The 13,957-nt window shown below is 40.9% G+C and overlaps 1 protein-coding gene and 1 pseudogene across 1 annotated transcript in view; one reads left to right on the top strand and one right to left on the bottom strand.

Moving 5' to 3' along the window:
* Positions 1-12,255, bottom strand: part of LOC101317957 (ATP synthase F(0) complex subunit C1, mitochondrial pseudogene) — a 68,706-nt pseudogene extending 56,451 nt beyond the window's left edge.
* The window catches only part of ANK2 (ankyrin 2), a 689,834-nt gene that overhangs the window by 137,475 nt on the left and 538,402 nt on the right, over positions 1-13,957 (top strand). The window lies entirely within an intron of this gene.

The following is a 13,957-nucleotide window of genomic DNA, read 5'->3' as shown; positions in this document are numbered from 1 at the left end:
AGTTTGACGGATGTGCATATGCTGTTTTGCAATAAAAAGGAGCAGACTTCTGATTCTGAACATGAAATAGCAACTGCTGGACTGTGAAACAATTTGCAAAATTGCATTTATCCTGGAGTGTTTTGTTTTGGCATCAGTAGGGTAGAATGTTGTTTCATAGTCCATGTTTATTGAACCATGTAAGGGATTTACAGGAGCATCTGTATGGAGGCCAAAGTTGAAGTGGGGCACAGTCCCAAAAAAGTGACATGTAAAACAAATTGATGTGTTCAAGCATGCAGAGTTGACAACATAATCTGCTATTTTTATAGAGGAAATTTTGGCACTAGGTGCAGGGTGTATATATATGTGACAAAATCAGGCTTAATATCAACTCCCCCCTACCAAACAAATAAACAAGTTCCTCTTCTTTACTTCTCTATTTCTTTTTATTTTAATGTGGTAAAAAACATAATAAAATTTACCATAATAACCATTCTTAAGTGTATAATTTAGTAGTGTATATTAACATTATTGTGCAACAGATCTCTAGGACTTTTTCATCTTGTTACAGTGAAATTCTGCACCCACTGAACACTAATTCTTCCTCTTGCCTTCTCCCTGCCCTGGGCACCACCCTTTTACTTTCTATTTCTGATTTTGAGTACTTGAAATACTTAACATGAGTGGAATCATAGAGCATTTGTCCTTTCGTCACTGGCTTATTTCACTTATAATGTTCTTCAGGTTCATCCATGTGGTAGCACATGACAAGATTTCCTTCTTTTTAAGGCTTCATAACATTCTGTTATTTTTATATTCCACATTTTCTTTATCCATTCATCTGTCAGTGGACATTTGGATTATTTCCATCTTTTGGCTATTGTGTTAATGCTGTGATGAACATGGGTGTGCAGATATCTTTGAGATTCTCTTTTGAAATCTTTTGGATAAATACCCAGAAGTAGGATGGGTGGATAATATGGTAATTCTATTTTTCATCTTTTAAGGAATCTCCATGTTCTTTTCCGTAATGGCTGTACCATTTTACACTCCCACCAGCAGTGCACAAGCATTTCAATTTCTCTCCATTCTCACCATCCCTGTTATTTTCCATTTTTTTGATAGTGGCCATCCTGATTAGAGTGAGGTGCTATCTCATATGGTTTTTTGTTTTTTGTTTTTGCGGTACGCGGGCCTCTCACTGTTGTGGCCTCTCCCGTTGCGGAGCACAGGCTCCGGACGCGCAGGCTCAGCGGCCATGGCTCACGGGCCCAGCCGCTCCGCGGCATGTGGGATCTTCCCGGACTGGGGCACGAACCCGTGTCTCCTGCATCGCCAGGCGGACTCTCAACCACTGCGCCACCAGGGAAGCCCATCTCATATGATTTTGATTTGCATTTCCCTAATGATTAGTGATGTTGAATATCTTCTTTGGAGAAATGTCTGTTCAAGTCCTTTGCCCATTTTTAAAATATTGGATGTTGCTGTTGTCCTTGTTGTTGCTGAGTTGTGAAATTTCCTTATGTATTTTGGATATTAACCCCTTATCAGATATATGCTTTGCAATTTTTTTCTTCCGTTATGTAGATTGCTTTTTCACACTATTGATTGTTTCCTTTGATGTGCAGAAGATTTTAAGTGTGATGTAGTCCCACTTATTTTTGCTTTTGTTGCCTGTAGTTTTGGTGTCCTACCCAACTTTTTTATTTCTTTCAATGACATTACCGGTCTTTGTGTTACACAGCTCTGAAGTCTTGAAATATCTCTTTCTAGTCCCCTATAATGAAGAGTTGCCTAAGACCACTCAATTCGGTAATAGTTCTTATATCCATTCTCTCTCTCTGTCTCCATTCCACTGCACACATGGTTTATCACTCCTGTATGGATTTCTCTCTCCTCTTTATATGACATCTCTCCCCTTTCCAGGCTTGTCAATATACTGCCTCCAGTTTATGCTTCTTAAAGAAGCATATGTCTAGTTATAGATCTGTTTAGAATACTTAAAGTTTCCCCATTGCTGTGCAGAAGTGTCTAAATTTTTCTAAAATCTGGCTCTGACTTACCTTTACAGCCTATCCTTTGTTCCTTTCTCCCATTCCCTACACAGACTTTATAGTTTAGTTAAACAAGGTGAATCGCCTTTTCCTTGTGTTGCCCCATAGTTTCCTGACTTTGCCCGTGCTGGTCTTTTAACTTGGAATGCATTAGCATGTGCTGGTGACCCTCGTTTGGTCATTCATCTCTCTGTCTGCCATCTTCCGCTCTTATTTCTCTATACTTGCTCCTAGGGAATTCATCTTTAACCTTGACCTATATGTTGATATTTCTTAAGTTAGCATCGCTGTGTATGATCTCATTGCCTCAAGGATGTTACTGAGGTTTTAGGGGACCAATGACTAGCACTCATCCTCCACACCCAAGATATGAGCCAGTTAAGGGATAGACTAGGAGTAAGACAAATGAAACCAAAATACCATCTTTATTATTAATAAAGTTGCAACTGGAGAAGGTGGCTTATACTTGGGGGAAATAGAGTTCCTAATGCTGGACCTAAAATTAGTCCACTTTAAAACTTAAACAGGTAGTGTACAGCAGGATGCACTTCCTACTGGCGATTGCTGCCCAAAGATAAAGAGAAAAAGGAGAGATGCTGTACATGTCCAGCTTTTGCTCTCAAGGTCCTCAGTCAGCCTCCTGTGGGGAGAAGTGAGTGAGGAGATGGAGCAAGGCCGAGGGGGTTGCACTACTGGACATCTGTCCACATGGAGGAAACATTGGGAGTGGGAGGAACATTTCTCCTCCTCCCCTGACACACAAGTCTCCTTCCTGCTCTCCCACTCTCATCCTGCATCCATGTTCATCATATTCCCCTCAAAGACAGCTCTCCTCCCCGACTGCTCTTGTTACACTAGAACTTTTCACCACCTTTAACTTGACTTCTCTCATATGCCACAAAGTTGAGTATTTTAGTAACATTCCTTTTCTTTAAAATGCTTCGGTAATTTGATCATTCTCCAGTATCGCTACCATTAACTTAGGACGGACCCTTAGCACCCTCGAATGGATTTGTCCAATCTGTAAGTGTTCTCCTTCACTTCTGGTTTGCTTCCTAAAGAAGAATGTTTATAAATCCAAGGTATTTTGGATTAGATGCACATTGGCATTCGAGTGTCTCTTCATTGCCCTAATGCATGACATTCTTTTACAACATACTCCAGCTTACAAACAGCACTTTAGAAAGATAATGTTCTCGGAACATTCCATGCTCATTCCTATTGCATCTTTGCCCAAGTGGACATTTCTGCTTGAAGGACAGCCCCTTAACCCTTTATATTCTTAAATTTCCAATTCACTGTCCACCTCTCCTAGATGGCTTTTTGTGTACCTCTAGTTGGCATCTCTGCTATTGTACTTAAAAATTATTATTTTATAATTCTCAACTTATTTATTTTTTGTTTTATTTTTTCAACTAATTTTATTGAGGTCAAGAAGATTTCCTTTACTTCTTATGTCTGCCCTCCCTTTCCCTACATGTCTAGTATGGGCTAAACACAACAAAAAAATCAGTGGAACTGATTAGTCAAGAAAGTTAGAATAACATGAGTTATTTAATATGTTTGAGGTTAAATTTCCAGGCTAAGATGTGAGTCTTTACATATTAAACAACAAAAAATTTCTCCATTTCCTAGTTAAGAACTTCTGTAAATGACATGGCATTTATAAGTATCCAATTTAGAGTTCTTCTGATGCATTCCTTGTTGGAATATAAGACCCTTTTCTTTGCTGAATCCTAAGTGAGAGTATTGGAATGGAATACTGACAGGAAAAAAAAAAGCTCTCAAGATAACACATGGCCTCAATCAAGAAAGCATCAGAAGGAATTAAGCAGGAATTTGGAGAAAAGACATGTTGTCATCTGGGCTTATTGATTTTAAAAGAAAACATTTGGGTACATTTAATATTTAAAGCCACTTTCTGGACCCTTCATCTTAGAAAATAAGTTATTTATTTATAATGACTCTGGTTTCTCTCTGATGTATAGTGGTAAATTTGAATTGACTTTGTACAACAGCATAAAATATGTGATGGAAAGGCCAAAGGATGCTCTAGAAGTATCTACTGGAACTTAATTTACTAAAGGAAAATATTAAAAGCAGAAGTTTTGTCTTACTTACATCCACATAGTTGTTTTTTCTAATAAATACAGAACAATTTGAGAGGTTGACTCTTTGAGCTTTTATTGTTCTTGACTTTCATTTGTTAAAAAAGTCTTCCTTTTAACAGTAGAACAACTATTACAAGTTAGCTAATCAATTGAGTCTTCCATCTTTTATGAATATTTTGAACTGTTAAGAATAGGAGGAAATCTTGGAGAAATTGGGAATGTTTCTTAATTCACAGGATTTCAGGATCCTGGAGAAGGTGCCATGTCTAGGAATGACCACAAAGTGGTGTAGAAATAAATACCTTAAACATACGTGTCATTCATTCATTCAGTAAACAAGCATTTAATAGTCCACAGCTACATGCCAGGAATAATGTTAGGCACCAGAGAAACTGAAACAATTTAGATACAGTACGTGTCCTCAAGGAGCCTAGAGTATAGCAGACCAAGATGTACCTGTAAGGAAATAAGGGCAATAAGAGTGTTATAAGGACTAAGGTGGAACTTTATATGACAAAAAATGGGGACCAAAAAGAAGGGATGGACACTTTTACAGAAGTTCGGGGATGGAGGAGGGAATGTGGGTTTGTAAAGGCACAACAATGGAAATGATTTTTTTTTAAACATCTTTATTGGAGTATAATTGCTTTACAATGGTGTGTTAGTTTCTGCTTTATAACAAAGTGAATCAGTTATACATATGTTCCCATATCTCTTCCCTCTTGCGTCTCCCTCCCTCCCACCCTATCCCACCCTTCTAGGTGGTCACAAAGCACCAAGCTGATCTCCCTGTGCTATGCGGCTGCTTCCCACTAGCTAGCTATTTTACATTTGGTAGTGTATATATGTCCATGCCGCTCTCTCACTTTGTCCCAGCTTACCCTTCCCCCTCCCCATGTCCCCAAGTCCATTCTCTAATAGGTCTGCGTCCTGCCTCTACATTATTCATGACTTTTTTTTTTTTTTTTAAGATTCTATATACATGTGTTAGCATACAGTATTTGTTTTTCTCTTTCTGACTTACTTCACTCTGTATGATAGAGTCTAGGTCCATCCACCTCACTCCAAATAACTCAGTTTCGTTTCTATTTATGGCTGAGTAATATTCCATTGTATGTATGTGCCACATCTTCTTTATTCATTCAGCTCTTAATGGACACTTAGGTTGCTTCCATGTCCTGGCTATTGTAAATAGAGCTGCAGTGAACATTGTGGTACATGACTCTTTTTTTTTTTTTATTTTTTGCGGTACGCGGGCCTCTCACTGTTGTGGCCTCTCCCATTGCGGAGCACGGGCTCTGGACGCGCAGGCTCAGTGGCCATGGCTCACAGGCCCAGCCGCTCCGCGGCACGTGGGATCCTCCTAGAGCGGAGCACGAACCTGTGTCCCCTGCATCGGCAGGCGGACTCTCAACCACTGCGCCACCAGGAAAGCCCTGTTGTTGTTTTTTAAACATCGTTATTGGAGTATAATTGTTTTACAATGGTGTGTTAGTTTCTGCTTTATAACAAGTGAATCAGTTATACATACACATATGTCCCCATAACCCCTCCCTCTTGCATCTCCCTCCCTCCCACCCTCCCTATCTCATCCCTCTAGGTGGTCACAAAGCACCGAGCTGATCTCCCTGTGCTACGTGGCTGCTTTCCACTAGCTATCTATTTTACGTTTGGTAGTGTATACATGCATGACTCTTTTAGAATTATGGTTTTCTCAGGGTGTATGCCCAGAAATGGGATTGCTGGGTTGTATGGTAGATCTATTTTTAGTTTTTTAAGGAACCTCCATACTGTTCTCCATAGTGGCTGTATCAATTTACATTCCCACCAACAGTGCAAGAGGGTTCCCTTTTCTCCACACCCTCTCCAGCATTTATTGTTTGTAGATTTTTTGATGATGGCCATTCTGACCAGTGTGAGATGATATCTCATTGTAGTTTTGATATGCAGTTCTCTAATGATTAATGATGTTGAGCATTCTTTCATGTGTTTGTTGGCAATCTGTATATCTTCTTTGGAGAAATGTCTGTTTAGGTCTTCTGCCCATTTTTGGATTGGGTTGTTTGTTTTATTGATATTGAGCTGCATGAGATACTTGTAAATTTTGGCATTTAATCCTTTGTCAGTTGCTTCATTTGCAAATGTTTTCTCCCATTCTGAGGGTTGTCTTTTCATCTTCTTTATGGTTTCCTTTGCTTTTGAGTTTCATTAGGTCTCATTTGTTTATTTTTATTTCCATTTCTCTAGGAGGTGGGTCAAAAAGGATCTTGCTGTGATTTATGTCATAGAGTGTTCTGCCTGTGTTTTCCTCTAAGAATGTGATAGTGTCTGGCCTTACATTTAGGTCTTTAATCCATTTTGAGTTTATTTTTGTGTATAGTGTTAGGGAGTGTTCTAATTTCATTCTTTTACATGTAGCTGTTCAGTTTTCCCAGCACCACTTATTGAAGAGGCTGTCTTTTCTCCACTGTATATTCTTGCCTCCTTTATCAAAGATAAGATGACCATAATTGGGTGGGTTTATCTCTGGGCTTTCTATCCTGTTCCATTGATCTATATTTCTGTTTTTGTGCTAGTACCATGCTGTCTTGATTACTGTAGCTTTGTAGTATAGTCTGAAGTCAGGGAGCCTGATTCCTCCAGCTCCGTTTTTCTTCCTCAAGATTGCTTTGGCTATTTGGGGTCTTTTGTGTTTCCATACAAATTGTGAAATTTTTTGTTCTAGTTCTGTGAAAAATGCCAGTGTTAGTTTGATAGGGATTGCATTGAATCTGTAGATTGCTTTGGGTAGTAGAGTCATTTTCACAATGTTGATTCTTCCAATCCAAGAACATGGTATATCTCTCCATCTGTTTGTATCATCTTTAATTTCTTTCATCAGTGTCTTACAGTTTCCTGCATACAGGTCTTTTGTCTCCTTAGGTAGGTTTATTCCTAGGCATTTTATTCTTTTTGTTGCAATGGTAAATGGGAGTGTTTCCTTAATTTCAATTTCAGATTTTTCATCATTAGTGTATAGGAATGCAAGAGATTTCTGTGCATTGATTTTGTATCCTGCTACTTTACCAAATTCATTGATTAGCTCTAGTAGTTTTCTGGTAGCATCTTTAGGATTCTCTATGTATTGTATCATGTCATCTGCAAACAGTGACAGGTTTACTTCTTTTCTGGTTTGGATTCCTTTTATTTCTTTTTCTTCTCTGATTGTTGTGGCTAAAACTTCCAAAACAATGTTGAGTAACAGTGGTGAGAGTGGGCAACCTTGTCTTGTGCCTGATCTTAGTGGAAATGCTTTCAGTATTTCACCATTAAGAACGATGTTGGCTGTGGGTTTGTCATATATGGCATTTATTATGTTGAGGTAAGTTCCCTCTCTGTCTACTTTCTGGAGGGTTTTTACCATAAATTGGTGTTGAATTTTGTCAAAAGCTTTTTCTGCATCTATTGAGATGATCATATGGTTTTTATTCTTCAGTTTGTTAATATGGTGTATCACATTGATTGATTTGCCTATATTAAAGAATCATAGTATTCCTGGGATAAACCCCACTTGATCGTGGTGTTATGATCCTTTTAATGTGCTGTTGGATTCTGTTTGCTAGTATTTTGTTGAGGATTTTTGCATCTGTGTTCATCAGTGGTATTGGTCTGTAGTTTTCTTTCTTTGTGACATCTTTGTCTGGTTTTGGTATCAGGGTGATGGTGGCCTCATAGAATGAGTTTGAGAGTATTCCTCCCTCCCCTATATTTTGGAAGAGTTTGAGAAGGATAGGTGTTAGCTCGTCTCTAAATGTTTGATAGAATTCACCTGTGAAGCCATCTGGTCCTGGGCTTTTGTTTGTTGGAAGATTTTTAATCACAGTTTCAATTTCAGTGCTTGTGATTGGTCTGTTTATATTTTCTGTTTCTTCCCGGTTCAGTCTCGGAAGCTTGTGCTTTTCTTAGAATTGTCCATTTTTTCCAGGCTGTGCATTTTATTGGCATATAGTTGCTTGTAGTAATGTCTCATGATTCTTTGTATTTCTACAGTGTCAGTTGTTACTTCTCCTTTTTCATTTCTAATTCTATTGATTTGAGTCTTCTCCCTTTTTTTCTGGATGAGTCTGGCTAGTGGTTTATCAATTTTGTTTGTCATCTCAAAGAACCAGCTTTTAGTTTTATTTTTCTTTGCTATTGTTTCCTTCATTTTTCTTCATTTATTTCTGATCTGATCTTTATGATTCCTTTCCTTCTGCTAATTTTGTGTTCTTCTTTCTCTAATTGCTTTAGGTGTAAGGTTCTTCTTTCTCTAATTGCTTTAGGTGTAAGGTTAGGTTGTTTATTTGAGATGTTTCTTGTTTCTTAAGGTAGGATTTTTTTGTATTGCTATAAACTTCCCTCTTAGAACTGCTTTTGCTGCATCCTGTAGGTTTTGGGTCATTGTGTTTTCATTGTCATTTGTTTCTAGGTATTTTTTGATTTCCTCAGTGATCTCCTGGTTATTAAGTAGTGTATTGTTTAGCCTCCATGTATTTGTATTTTTTACAGATTTTTTTTCCTATAATTGATGCCTAGTCTCATAGCGTTGCGGTCGAAAAAGATACTTGATACGATTTCAATTTTCTTAAATTTACCAAAGCTTTATATGTGACCCAATATATGATCTATCCTGCAGAATATTCCATGAGCACTTGAGAAGAAAGTGTATTCTGTTGTTTTTGGATGGAATGTCCTATAAATATCAGTTAAGTCCATCTTGTTTAATGTATCATTTAAAGCTTGTGTTTCCTTATTTATTTTCATGTTGGATGATCTGTCCATTGGTGAAATGGGGTGTTAAAGTCCCCTACTATGATTATGTTACTGTTGATTTCCCCTTTTATGGCTGTTAGCATTTGCTTTACGTATTGAGGTGCTCCTGTTTTTGGCTCATAAATATTTACAATTGTTATATCTTCTTCTTGGATTGATCCCTTGATCATTATGTAGTGTCCTTCTTTGTGTAATAGTCTTTATTTTAAATTCTATTTTGTCTGATATGAGAATTGCTACTCCAGCCTTCTTTTGATTTCCTTTTACATGGAATATCTTTTTCCATCCCCTCACTTTCAGTCTTATGTGTCCCTAGCTCTGAAGTGGGTTTCTTTTAGACAGCCTATGCACGGGTCTTGTTTTTGTATGCATTCAGCCAGTCTGTGTCTTTTGGTTGGAGCATTTAATCCATTTATATTTAAGGTAATTATCGATATGTATTTTCCTATCACCATTTTGTTAATTGTTTTGGGTTTGTTTTTGTAGGGCTTTTCCTTCTCTTGTGTTTCTTGCCTAGAGGAGTTTCTTTAGCATTTGTTGTAAAGCTGGTTTGGTGTTGCTGAATTCTCTTAGCTTTTGCTTGTCTGGAAAATTTTTAATTTCTCTGTCAAATCTGAATGAGATCCTTGCTGGATAGAGTAATCTTGGTTGTAGGTTTTTTCCTTACATCACTTTAAATGTGTCCTGCCACTCCCTTCTGGCTTGCAGAGTTTCTGCTGAAAGATCAGCTGTTAACCTTATGGGGATTCCCTTGTATGTTTTTTATTGTTTTTCCCTTGCTGCTTTTAATATTTTTTTTTGTATTTAATTTTTGATGGTTTGATTAATATGTGTCTTGGCACGTTTCTCCTTTGATTTATCCTGTATGGAACTCTCTGCCCTTCCTGCACTTGATTAACTATTTCCTTTCCCATATTAGGGAAGTTTTCAACTATAATCTCTTCAAATATTTTCTCAGTCCCTTTGTTTTTCTCTTCTTCTTCTGGACCCCTATGACTCGAATGTTGGTGCATTTAATGTTGTCCCAGAGGTCTCTGAGACTGTCCTCAACTCTTTTCAGTTTTTTCTTTATTCTGCTCTGCAGTAGTTATATCCACTATTTTATCTTCCAGGTCACTTATCCGTTCTTCTGCCTCAGTTATTCTGCTATTGATTCCTTCTAGAGAATTTTAAATTTCATTTATTGTGTTGTTCATTGTTGTTTGTTTGCTCTTTAGTTTTTGTTAAACATTTCTTGTATTTTCTCCATTCTATTTTCAAGATTTTGTATCATCTTTACTATCATTATTCTGAATTCTTTTTCAGGTAGACTGCCTATTTCCTCTTTGTTTGTTAGTTCTGGTGGGTTTTTACCTTGCTCCTTCATCTGCTGTGTGTTTCTCTGTCTTCTCATTTTGCTTAACTTACTGTGTTTGGGGTCTCCTTTTCGCAGGCTGCTGGTTTGTAGTTCCTGTTGTTTTTGGTGTCTTTCCCCAGTGGCTAATATTGGTTCAGTGGGTTGTGTAGGCTTCCTGGTGGAGGGGACTGGTGCCTGTGTTCTGGTGGATGAGGCTGGATCTTGTCTTTCTGGTGGGCAGGACCGCGTGTGGTGTTGTGTTTTGGGGTGTCTGTGACCTTATTATGATTTTAGGCAGCCTCTCTGGTAATGGGTAGTGTTGTGTTACTGTCTTGCTAGTTGTTTGGCATAGGGTGTCCAGCACTGTAGCTTGCTGGTCATGGAGTGGAGCTGGGTCTTCGTTTTGAGATGGAGATCTCTGGGAGATTTTCGCTGTTTGATATTACATGGAGCTGGGAAGTCTTTGGTGGACCAGTGTCCTGAAGTTGGCTCTCCCACCTCAGAGTCACAGCCCTGACACCCATCCAGAGCACCAAGACCCTGTCATCCACATGGTTCCGAATAAAAGGGAGAAAAAAAGAAAGAAAGAAAGAAAAGAGCAACCAAACCAAAAAACAAATCCACCAATGATAACAAGTGCTAAAAACTATACTAAAATATATATATATATATATATATATATATATATATATATATATATGGACAGGCAGAACCCTAGGACAAACGGTCAAAGCAAAGCTATACAGACGAAATCACACACAGAAGCATACACATACACACTCACAAAAAGAGAAAAAGGAAAAAAAATGTATCTTTGCTCCCAAAGTACATCTCCTCAATTTGGGATGATTTCGTTGTCTATTCAAGTATTCCACAGATGCAGGGTCCATCAAGTTGATTGTGGAGCTTTAATCCACTGCTCCTGAGGCTGCTGGGAGAGATTTCCCTTTCTTTTCTTTGTTCTCACAGCTCCTCGGGTTCAGATTTGGATTTGGACCTGTCTTTGCATGTAGGTCGCCTGACGGTGTCTGTTCCCGCCCAGACTGGACGGGGCTAAAGGAGCAGCTGATCCGGGGGCTCTGGCTCACTCAGGCTGCGGGGAGGGAGGGGCACGGATGCGGGGCAAGCCTGCGGTGGCAGAGGCCGGCGTGACGTTGCACCAGCCTGAGGCGCGCCGTGCGTTCTCCCGGGGAAGTTGTCCCTGGATCCTGGGACCCTGGCAGCGGCGGGCTGCACAGGGTCCCTGTAAGGGGGTTGTGGATAGTGACCTGTGCTCGCACACAGGCTTGTTGGTGGCGGCAGCAGCGGCCTTAGCGTCTCATTCCCGTCTCTGGGGTCCGCCCTATTAGCCGCGTCTCGCGACCGTCTCTGGAGCTCCTTTAAGCAGCGCTCTTAATCCCGTCTCCTCGCGCACCAAGAAACAAAGAGGGAAGAAAACGTCTCTTGCCTCTTCGGCAGGTTCAGGCTTTTCCCCCCGAATCCCTCCCGGCCAGCCGTGGCGCACTAACCCCTTCAGGCTATGTTCACGCTGCCAGTCCTCTCCCCGCGCTCCACCGGAAGCCCGAGCCTGCTCCCAGCCCCGCCCACCCCGGCGGTGAGCAGACAAGCCCCTCGGGCTGGTGAGTGCTGGTCGGAACCGGTCCTCTGTGCGGGAATCTCTCTGCTTTGCCATCCGCACCCCTGTGGCTGCGCTCTCCTCCGCGGCTCCGAAGCTTCCCCCCTCCGCCACCCGCAGTCTCCGCAGCGAAGGGGCTTCCTAGTGTGTGGAAACGTTTCCTCCTTCACGGCTCCCTCCCACTGGTGCAGGTCCCGTCCCTATTCTTTTGTCTCCAGGTACGTGGGGAGTTTCTTGCCTTTTGGGAGGTCTGAGGTTTTCTGCCAGTGTTCAGTAGGTGTTCTGTAGGAGTTGTTCCACATGTAGCTGTATTTCTGATGTATTTGTGGGGAGGAAGGTGATCTCCGCGTCTTACCCTTCCGCCATCTTGAAACTCCTCTGGAAATGATTCTTAAATGGAGTCTTATAAACTTGGGGTGGGGGGGCGTTTAGTAGGAAGTAGGTTATATAGATTGTAGAACTGGAGGAGGTGGGGCCTGGGAGTCGAGGAGGGGTCTTTCAGGCAGAAACACATGATTGAAGGACCAAAAATTTAAGAGCCAATCTGGCATGTTTAAGGAATTTTAAGGCACGCGGTAGGAGAGGAACCCGTAGACAGTGGACGGCCTGTCCACTGGCTGTCCAGATGATGTATGGCCTGCCGTGCTGTGGTGGCGGGGTAGCGTTGTGCTCCCGCACGGTCACATTGGTAGAAGACCCCATAAGTGGTGGCAGGGAGGCAGGAGATAGTTGGGAGCGTGTTGTAGACTCCAGGGGACAGACGATAAGGGCCAGTACTGTAGGAATGAGAGGTTAGATCCACATGATTCAGCAGTTCAGCTGTCTGGAAGTAGTATTTCAAGAAGGTGCTGAAGAGTTCTAGCCTAAGAGAGAGTGAGAAATGATTGACCAAGATTGGAGTTACAGGTGGAAGAGTGGATTCAGGAGCAACACCTGATAGAGATGGATAATGGGTTCATAATGAGCTTGTGATGGAGGATTCAGTTTAGGACCAATTGTGCAGAGGTGGGGGCTCGGGTGAGGAAAAAGAATGGGAGGCCCGGGTGCTGAGAAGGGGCTCGGTGTGGGAGGAATGGGGTAGCATGGGGGGTGAGGTGCTCTGGCTTGATTTTGATTATTTGCGTCTTTGTATAATATTACTTGTGTTTCTGATTGGGTGTTGAAGAGTTAGGTTGAAGGTATATAGACAAACCTCAAAAAAGATTTTAGTTTGTTTCTAAACATTAAGCTCCGAATGACACAAGTGTTGTTTTTGCAGTTCAGTTTCTTAATCCCACAAATACATTGAATAAGACAGGCTACCCACGCTCTGGGCATAGCCCGTGAACTTGCTCTCTGCACGGCTGCCTGACGTTGGGCAAGTTAATGATTTTTTTCCTCAGTTTCCTCATCTTAAAATGGGAAAATGTATTAAGCAGGGGGCTAATATATAATTACTCCTCTTTTCTCCATGACTTGAAAATTAACTGAGAATGACAAAGGATTCAGGCAAACAGACAGCAAACAACTAACTGTAGTACTGAAAAAGCTGGGTGAAAGGATGTGGCTTAGATGTGTGGGAACAGTGAGCTTCCTAATTGTCTCTTTCTCTCAGTGGAGACCCTGGAATAGATAAATTGCACTGTTACCAGGGATACTTTCTGCTGGATTTTGTGAAAATTAAAAACGAGTGTCTGGACCAAGGGCTACCTTCCCAGATGGACACACCCCTGGCTGCACGCCTCTTACGACTCCTGGTGGGTTGCATTGCCCTCCTGGGATCTCCTCGGTGCCAGCCCCTCTGGCCCAGAGTCCTGTGTCCATCTGCATTCTCTTGGTACCTACCAGCCTGCTCAGACTGAAGTATTGTCCACATTTCTACTCGATTGTCTTTGTGCATTTTGAACACCTGCTGAGGCAACTTTCAGCTAAGTTGCCTGGCCAGGAAGTCCAAGCAATACCAGTTATAGTTTTTGGTAGTGCCCTGATGACAGGTTGCATAGGTTTTAAGAAGTCCCTCTATTCCTCTTTTGCCCTCCATAGACTGTGTTTTTAGAGCACAGTTTTGTAGAATATAGAATTTTTTTTC

This window comes from Tursiops truncatus, chromosome 5 (assembly GCF_011762595.2).
Source record: "Tursiops truncatus isolate mTurTru1 chromosome 5, mTurTru1.mat.Y, whole genome shotgun sequence".
Classification (NCBI taxonomy): Eukaryota; Metazoa; Chordata; class Mammalia; order Artiodactyla; family Delphinidae; genus Tursiops; species Tursiops truncatus.
The sequence above is the reverse complement of the archived record's forward strand: the minus strand, read 5'-3'. Positions and strand labels throughout refer to the sequence as shown.